At 38.9% G+C, this 8,450-nt stretch overlaps 1 pseudogene; it reads left to right on the top strand.

Annotated features, from left to right (window-relative positions):
• The first annotated feature begins 6,335 nt into the window (after window positions 1-6,335).
• LOC118920156 (EF-hand calcium-binding domain-containing protein 11-like) lies at window positions 6,336-6,749 on the top strand (annotated as a pseudogene).
• Window positions 6,750-8,450: the final 1,701 nt, after the last annotated feature.

Raw genomic sequence — 8,450 nt, 5'->3', positions numbered from 1 at the left:
AGAGCTATTTTTTAAACTAAACAAGGTGATTCTAAATTTCATAAGAAAAACAGAACACCTGGTAAAACTCTGAAAAGAAGAATGAGAGAGAATTAGCTTTGTGAGACATTCACACTTGTTATTTAACCACAAGAAAACAGTGTAGCAATGTTGCATGAAGACAGAGGTGTATACTTGGATAGACTAGAAGGCCCATTATACACCCAAAATACAGGAATTAGGGATCTGATAATGGTGGCATCTCACACCAGAGAAGAGAAGATAGCCTATTTCAAGGGAGATGATGGGACAGCTGGGCAGCCTGTAGAGGAAAAAAGTTAGACCCATTCCTCACTCTCTTCAAGATAATTTCTACATGGATCAAAGACTTAAAAAGTAAAGATACCAGGAGAAAACATGGGAGGATTCCTTTATTTCGTGGCATGGAAAAGATCTGCCTAATACGACTCAAGTTCCAGGTATATTCAACTTAAAAAAAAAAAAAAACTTCTAGGTAGCAAAAATACCAAAAGCAAATTTAAAAGACAAACAATACATTGGGAAAAATTTTCTCTGCAACTTATATCACAGACAAAAGGCTAATCCCCTGTTATGTAAAGAGGTCTGGGAAATCAAAACAAAAAACAATCCAATGTTAAAATGGGCAAGGAAGGATAAAGACAGATAATTCACAGAAAAGAAAATGTGTGAAGAGATGCTCAAATGAACTCATAAGAAGAATGCAAGTTGAAACACACTGAGCCACTATTTTTCACCATCAGATTGACAAAAACCTTAACATCACACCCTGCTGGGGATTCCACAGCAGTCACGTATCTCTGTTGAATAGAATGAGGAACATAAGTTGGTGCAATCTCTATGGAGAGCAATTTGGAAATATCAAAACTTAAAATACGTATTTTCTTTAACCCAAAAATTCCATTTCTGATAATTTACAAGAGCAACATTTACCATTAAGTATGAAATCATGAATGCACAAGGTTAGGATATTTTTTGTAGCATTGTTCATAATGGCGAATGATTATAAAGAATCTAAATGTTCATCAGGAAACTGGTTAAAAACATTGCAGTATTTTCAAAAAACGGTACAAAAGTGTAAAAAAAGAAGTGGGACTTCTGCTTCCACCAAGATGAAATAGCCCCATTTTCCCCAGTCCTCTTGCTTACGACCAAAAAACCCTAAACATGGCACCACAAGCATAAGACTCTGAAGGGTGGAGGAGAAGATAACACTCCGAACCAATAGCTCTCGTGAATTTAGATGCAAAAATCCTCAACAAAATATCAGCAAATCAAATCCAGCAGTGTATAAAAAGAATTACATATTTCAGGTGTAAGGGAGGAAAGTTTTTTCCTCAACACTTCTCTGTTCTTTTGGCTGGTCTATTAATTAAATTGACATTAGACAGATGAACAGGAGGAAAAAAATTTGATTACATACATATAGGAACCCCATAAATATAAGACCCAAGGACAAGGAGGTCATTTGAAGCGTATATGCTATTCTGAGCTAAGAAATGGGATAGGAGTCTGGGGCTTCAAAGGGGAAGAGGTAGTTCATGGGACATTAAGAACAGATGTTTGGCAATTAGATGTTTGCCTTGTCATACAGCAAGGTCTTTCAGATAAAAAAAATTATCTCTGGTAATAGCTATCTTTCTGGGTCAGGCCCCCATCTAAGTTCTTGTAGGTAGTTAAGGGAGAGGTAAAATTTTTCTTGAATCTGATGGGTCTTGATTGCCTTCAGCTCAAAATAATCCACCTGCAAAATTAGCATATTTTGGGGTCACTATTTTGCTCCCTTCACAGGTTATACAAGATTACTATAATTTATAGTAATAAATATATACATATTTGTTCTTTGCATTTCTGGCACAGAGCTCCTAAAACCTTAGGAATTTCCTGTGATGAGAGCTAGAAAGGTGACTTTTGTTATGTTAATGATGTGACTTTTAGAAAGTACCTAAGGGGGTGTCTGCTGGCCAGGAGAACCAACCAAGTGATTAAAGGGTTGGAATTTTCAGTCCCACCCTCCTAATTTCCAGGTAGAAGAGAGGGTGGAGATTGAGTTCAGTCACCAATGGCCAATGATTTACTCAATCATGCCTTTGTAATGAAGCCTCCATAAAAACCCAACAGGCTGGGGGTTCAGAGAGCTTCCAGATTGGTGAACCAGAATGCTTCCATGTGTCACCTTGCCAGGGCCCAAACTCCATGAGGGCAGAAATTTCCTTATTAGGGTCTTTGCTCTATTATTTCTTCATCTGGCTATTGGTTTATATTCTTTAATATCCTTCCAAATAAACCAGTAATCTAGTAAGTAAACATGTTTCCTGAGTTCTGTGAACTGCTCTAGCAAATTAATCAACCCCAAGGAGGGGGTCATAGGATTGATTTACCGCCAGTCAATCAAAAACAGAGGAGGTTAACAACCTGAAGTGGGGGGCAGTTTTGTGGGACTGAGCCCTTAACCTGTGAAATCTGATGTTATCTCTGTGTAGTGTTAGAACTGTGTTGAATTCTAGGACATCCAGCTGGTGTGGGAGAATTGCTTGGTGGTGTGGAAACACTTTTCCACACACACATCGATATTGGTGATCAGAAACATCACAAGCCAAGTTCAACATTTGAAATTAATGAAATGCACTGTACCAACAAGCTAAAGAAGATAAGTCATATGAGCATATCAGTTGATATGGACAAAGCACTTGACAGAATACAACACCTATTCATGATAAAAATTCTCAGCAAACTAAGAATAGAGGGAAACTTCTTCAACTTGATAAAGGGACATCTAACAAAAAACCTACAGCTGACATCATACTAAGAGTGAAAGACTAAATATTTCTGTGATTAGGAACAAGGCAAGGATGTCTGCTTTTACTCCAGAAATACTGCCATTGCAATAAGTCAAGAAAGATAAATAAAAGATAGAAAGAAAAAAACTGTCTATATTTGTAGATGACATGGTTGCTTACATAGAAAAATCCCAAGGAATCTCAAAGAAAACAAAACAACCTCTTAGAGCTAATAAAAAGTTTAAGAAAGTCGTAAGATATAAAGTCAATGCACAAAAATCAATCATGTTTCTATATACTACTAATGAACTAAAAATTGAAATTAAAAACACAATACCATTTACTATCACTCCAAATAAAATTAAATACTTAGGTATAAACTTAATAAAACACATATAGGATCTATATGTTGAAAATTAAAAAATGCTCATGAAAAAAATCAAACTAAATAATTGGAAGGAATTATACTCATGGTTGGTAAGACTCAACATAGTAAAGAAGACTCAACATAGTAAAAATGTCAATTCTTGCCAAATTGATATAATGTAATTCCCACCAAAACTCCAGCAAGGGTTTTTTGCAGATACGAACAAGTTTAGATAAGCTAAACCAATCTTGAAAAAGAAAATAAAGTGGGAGGAATCACTCTACCTGATATTAAAGCCTACTATGTAGGTATAATAATCAATGTAGTGGAATGTTGGCAGAGGGATAGATATATAGATCAATAGATCAGAATAAAGAATCGAGAAATAGACCTGTATATATATGCCCAATTGACTCTGACAAAGGTGCAAAAATAATTCAATGAAGGGAGGGAGCCTTCTCAACAAATGGGGCTAGAGTGACTAGATATCCATAGGCACAAAGAAAGAACCTTGACTCAAACCTCAGACCTTAGACAAAAATGAACTCAAAATGAATTATGGACTTATATGTAATATGTAAAACTATAAACCTTTTAGAAAAAAACTGGAAAAATCTATGGGATTGTTATGGGCTGAATTGAGTCCCCCCAAAATTCATATTTAAGTTCTATCCCCCAATATGTCAAAATGTGGCTGTTTTGGAGATGGGGTCTGTCAAAAGGTCATCAAGGTTAAATGGGTCATTAGAATGGGTCCTAATGCAACATAACTGGTGTCCTTATAAGAAGAGGAAATTAGAACACAAACTCATACAAGGAGAAACTGCGAAGAATGAGAAAACAGCCACCAAAAAGCCAAGGAGAAAGTCCTCAGAAGAAACTCATCCTGCTGACACCTGATCTTGGAATTCTAGCCTCTAGAATTGTGAGAAAATCAATTTTCATTATTTAAACCACCCAGTCTGTGGTCCTGTGTTATGGCAGCCCTAGCACAGTAATATAGGGGTCCAGAGCTAGGCAACGAGTTCTTAGACTTGACCATAAAAGCATGATCCATAAAAGATAAAATGATAAAATGGACCTCATTAAAATTAAAAACTTTTGCTTTTGTGAAAGATTCTGTTAAGAGGACAAAAGAACAAGCTACAGATTGGGAGAAAATTGTTGCAATCCACAATCTGACAAAGGACTAGTATGTAGAATATATAAATAATTCTTGACACTTGATAACAGTAAAAAAAAAAAAAAGTAAAACAATCCAATTACAAAATGGACAAAAGACTTGAACAGACATTTCACTAAAAAGGGTAGACAGAAGGCAAATAAACACACTAAAAGGTGTTCAACATCATTAGCCATTAGGGAACTGTAATGCAAAACCATGAGATATCTCTGCATGCCTATCAGAATGGCTAAGATGAAAAAGAGTAACAATACCAAATGCTGAGGAGGATGCAGAGAAGATAGATCATCCATACATTGCTGGTAGGAATGTAAAATGGTACAGTTCCTCTGAAAACATTTTGGTAGTTGCTTATAAAACTAAATACGCAACTACCATACAGCTCAGCAGTTGCAATCTGGGGCAATTATCCCAGAGAAATGAAAACTTATGTTCACACAAAAATCTTACATGAATGTTCAGAGCAGTTTTATTTGAAATAGCCCCAAACTGGAAAGAGCCCAGATGTCTTTCAGTGGGTGAATGGTCAAACAATCTGTGGCATGTCCATACCAGGGCATACTGTCAGCAGTAAAAAGAAAGACTACTGATACATGCAACAACCTGGATGACTCTCCAGGGAATTATGTTGAGTTTAAAAAGTCAATCCCAAAGGTTATATACTGTATGATCCCATTTGTATAACATTTTTCAAATGACAAAATGATAGAAGTGCAGAACAGATTACTGGTTGCCAGGGGTAAGATGGGGAAGAGAAAGCCATGGGGAGGAAGGAGGGTGTGGCTGTAAAAGGGCAATACAAAATGATCCTTGTGGGGACCTGTTTAACACAGTGTAACTCCTTTTGGCTTCCCCAGCCGTATTCCAATGTGCACGTGCGTGCATGTGTTTGAATGTGTGTGTGTGTGTGTGTGAGAGAGAGAGAGAGAGACAGAGGGAGGGGGTTTTCCCATGAATGATAACCAAGAAATTCTTGAACACCAGCTGGGTGTCCAAGAACTCAACTCACTTTTGAGGCTGTCTACCCAGAGACAGCCCCAGACTTCCCAGGTTAAGGGCTCTGTCCTACAAGACTGCCCTATATCCACCACTCCAGACTCTGGTTGTGAGCCACAGGCTGTTACCTGCACTTCTGACCAACCAGCTACAGATTGGAGGTTCCAATGTTTACCCATTTAATAAAGGATACCATAGAGGATTCAAGTTAACAACTAGATGAAGAGATACAAAGGGCAAGGTCCCAAGAAAAGGAGTTTCTAACCTTGGTGGAGCTTGGGGCCAGGCTCAGTGGCACATGAAAGTGTTCTGGGTCCCCAAGCATGGAAGATATCTCCAAGTGAGAAGCAGGGTGCAAAAGAGGAAGATATGCTCTTCTGAGTTTTTGTGAGGGTTTCATTGCATGGTCATGACTGACTAAATCACAGGCCATTGGCTGATTCAACCTCCAGCTCCAGCCCTTGGGTGGTGTCCAAAGTCTCTCATTAACATGACAAGATACCCATTTCACCTTTAAGGCTCTGAAGTGTTTTCAGGAACTGTGGACAAAGACCAAATATACCCAGGAAATATATACTTGGTTATCTGAATGACCTGAGGGTGGACAAAAGTTGGTGGGGAAGGGGGCAGGTAGGAGAGGTATATACATTTTTATAATGTTGGCTTTTGAACCATATGAAAAAAAAGAAAAAAAGAAAGAAAGAAAGGGGACTCATTTAGACTAGAGGAGCTAGACTCTTCTGATACCAAGTGTCTGGGTGGAGATGTGAGAACTGGAGATAGATTTGGGACTCCTCAGTTTACACACAGGTAGTAGCTCAAAACATGGGACAGGGTAGTGTTGCTGAAGAAGAATAAGCAAAGTATGAAAATCAGTAGCTTGTGGATAGAACACTGGGGTACCAACATTTAAGGGTAGGCAGGCACTCAATGAAGAAGACACAATGGGAACCATCTGGAAAGGGCTAGAGGAACCAGGAAAGTGCAGGGCATGGGATTCATGGTGGACAAGCTATGTCAGATAGAAGCTGATTCTGTGATGTCTTCAGTAAATCCAAACACTTCTGGTCTGTTACTTGAGGAGTTTTTACATATTATAAGGAAAAAGAAGGATGCTCAACTATGGAATGAAATAAGACACATCTTCACAGCTTTTGACAGGCACTATCATGAATATTTAACTTTGGAAGATTTCCAAAAAGCATTTAGGCAGGTGGCTCCCAAGTTACCAGAAAGGGCTATCCTTGAGGTATTAGGGAAGTAGATCAAGATTCAGATGGTCACATCAGCTTTAAAGACTTTGAATATGCTATGCAGCATGGACAAAAAGAAGCCTAACTGTTGTGGCTGCTTTTGGCAACTTCTGGTGATGAAAATGATACTGTCCTCTCTGGTTTTCCTACCCAAAACTCACAACCCCAATCTAATCTTGAGGAAACATCACACAAATCCCAATTCAGAGACATTCTACGAAGTACCTGACCAGTGCTCCTCAAAACTGTCAAGGTCATCAAAAACAAGGAATGCCTAGGAAATTGGCACCACCGAGAGGAGCACAGGCAGACATGATGACTAAATGAAATGCCACATGTCAGGATGGGATCCTGGAACATGAAAAAGACATTAAGTAGAAACCCAAGAAATCTGAATGAAGTACAGACTTTAGTTAATAATAATGTATCAATATTGTTTTGTTAATTATAACAGATGTATCCTTCTAATGTAAGATGTTGATAGTAGGGGAAACTGGGTGTGAGGTGCATAGAAACTCTATTCTCTTAACAGTTTTTCTATAAATCTTAAACTGTTCTAAAATAAATAAAACAAGTTTATTTTTGTTAAAATTCAGATCTTACTGTATGGTGGAAATTGTATCCCTGGCCACTATTTAAACTGATGAAGAAAATTTAGATGTCAGTTATAAATAAATGTTTGTAAAGCAAAGGGAAAAAAAAGAAAGAAAGAAAAAGATTCTTTTAGCTTCTGGATGGAGAGTGGATCGGAGGGGCCAAGAGTGAACTTGAGACTGGAAAGGAGACTTCTTCCACCTAGAGAAGAACATAGTTCCAAATCTTCAATGCATCCTGACCTGCCTTTTAAAACAAATCTAACTGCTCTCTTCTGCTTCAAAAACTTTTTCACCCCTAGGAGAGGGCCAGCAGCTCAGTATGGCACTGAAGAAATTTCACAATGTGGTCCCCAATTGATCTTTCACTACCACTTGAATCATGATGTTCTCTCTCATCGAACATTTTGAAGAATTGTCACACCTCTGTGCCTTTGCCTGTGCTGTTCCTTCTGCCTGGAATGCTCTTCCTGAACATTTCACCCTTGTAATTTCCAAATCCTTAAAACCAAATTCAAGGTTCTTCTCATTTGTAGATGCTTTTCTGACCAATCTGTCTCCTAAAGCCCAACATACAACTAATAGCTCTCTGTTGAGGACTCCCAAAGCACTTTCTCTAACTGCCATTTTATCACTTGTGACATTGACATTCACATAGGTGTGACTTTAATTAATTGTCATTAAATAATTAATTGAGTGGCCATTTTTTTAAGATCCTTCTCCCCCACTGGACTGCCAATTCCAGGAGGGTAGGGACTATGTCTGTTTTATAATCTCATTGACTGGGACAATATCTAGGATCCTGGAGCTTACTGCTCAGGGCCTCTCTGAAAGGCTTGGCACCTTTGGTAGCCATTTATTCTAAAGGTTCTGAATGGTGATAGGCAGCTCTGGGAGGAAAGAAGCTCCCCGCATGGGGTGAGTTCTGTATGAATCTACTAAGACCAAAGGAAAATGAAGGCAACAGGTGGGAGATTAAAGGTTTTATTCTCATGGATCAGTGTCTCCTCACTCTGAACCCCAGCAGCTCTGTTCTCTCTCTCTCCCCCACGGTGCTCTGCTCTTGAACCCCCAGCTGCCAGGCTCTCCCCACTGACATTGCCTGGGCAACCACCAGGCACCCACCACCCCTCTCGGCTCTCCAAGCTCTGTCTCTCCAGCTGTGGTGTGCTCTACTCCCCTTGCCCCTTGCCCCACTTTCTCAGGGCCAGTGCTCCCAAGACTGACTAGCAGCTCTGTCTCCAGTAAACATCCCATTGA

This window comes from Manis pentadactyla, chromosome 5 (assembly GCF_030020395.1).
Source record: "Manis pentadactyla isolate mManPen7 chromosome 5, mManPen7.hap1, whole genome shotgun sequence".
Taxonomy (NCBI): domain Eukaryota; kingdom Metazoa; phylum Chordata; class Mammalia; order Pholidota; family Manidae; genus Manis; species Manis pentadactyla.
The sequence above is the reverse complement of the archived record's forward strand: the minus strand, read 5'-3'. Positions and strand labels throughout refer to the sequence as shown.